Genomic DNA, 1,260 nt, shown 5'->3' with positions numbered 1-1,260 from the left:
ATAGCTGCTGTAACACTTTACACAATTCCTATGCACTGGAGCAATAACAAGATCTAAATACAATTATATTTTTAAACACTGGGTGAAGGCTTTACATAAAAATACCATCCTACTTTCCCCCCTAAATTTCTAAAATATCATGTACTTTTCCCCAACATTTTCCCTGCAGCCGTTCAGGAATTTTTAGGAAACTTTTGTGCATGATCTTAATTCCTAATCCCTGGCTCTTTGGGCTCAACGACAACAGATCAAAACCACCAAAGATGATGGTTCACTTGAAGTCAGGTGAGAGACACTGGCTCAGTTAGTCTCGTAGGATAAAAGCAGTGCTGTGTCAACTGTCTCCATGCAGGAGGGGCACGTGAAGGATCTCATCAGCCAGTCATCTGTACAGCCCAGGTGATCTGCATACACAGCAGAAATCAAATTGGGTTCTCATAAACAAAGTCCATCATACAGATCACACATTCCCAGATCTTTTTTTTTTTTAAGATTTGTTTTATTTATTTATTTATTTATTTATTTATTTATTTATTTATTTGGTTGTGCCAGGTCTTATTTGCAGCTGGTGGGCTCCTTAGTTGTGGCATGCAAACCCTTAGTTGCGGCATGCATGTGGGATCTAGTTCCCTAACCAGGGAACGAACCCGGGCCCCCTGCATTGGGAGTGCAGAGTCTTTAGCCACTGCACCAGCAGGGAAGTCCCCTGGATCCTTTTTTCTGATCCGTTTCTTCCAGGGTCATAAACTCCTTTAGGCTGATGCTGTATGAGGCCTATTCTTTGAGCTATCCTTATTTGTTCCTCTCAGCTGAGTTGCTAGGCGAGTCTGGCTAGGTGTTAGATGATAGACCAAAACTGGAACTTGATCCAGATATGGCAGCAGCGGCTCCTGATACAGCTCCGTCTCTTTGCCAAAGCTAGCCCAGTCGGACTGAGACTTGTGAGGCAGGGAGATGTCATCCGAAGTGGGGGACTTAAGGCATTTCCCCATCTTCCGGGGCTTGAGTGTGTGATATGTGTGCTGTTTTTTGTTTTGTTTTGTTTAACATCTTTATTGGGGTATAATTGCTTTACAATGGTGTGTTAGCTTCTGCTTTATAACAAAGTGAATCAGTTATACATATACATATGTTCCCATATCTCTTCCCTCTTGCATCTCCCTCCCTCCCACCCTCCCTATCCCACCCCTCTAGGTGGTCACAAAGCACCGAGCTGATCTCCCTGTGCTATGTGGTTTCTTCCCACTAGCTATCTATTTT

The 1,260-nt window shown here is 43.4% G+C and overlaps 1 pseudogene; it reads right to left on the bottom strand.

The window, feature by feature from the left end:
• Positions 1 to 300: 300 nt before the first annotated feature.
• LOC103007415 (RING finger protein 11-like) lies at positions 301 to 1,007 on the bottom strand (annotated as a pseudogene).
• Between the last annotated feature and the right edge of the window lie 253 nt (positions 1,008 to 1,260).

Source organism: Balaenoptera acutorostrata, chromosome 19 (assembly GCF_949987535.1).
Source record: "Balaenoptera acutorostrata chromosome 19, mBalAcu1.1, whole genome shotgun sequence".
Lineage (NCBI taxonomy): Eukaryota > Metazoa > Chordata > Mammalia > Artiodactyla > Balaenopteridae > Balaenoptera > Balaenoptera acutorostrata.
The sequence above is the reverse complement of the archived record's forward strand: the minus strand, read 5'-3'. Positions and strand labels throughout refer to the sequence as shown.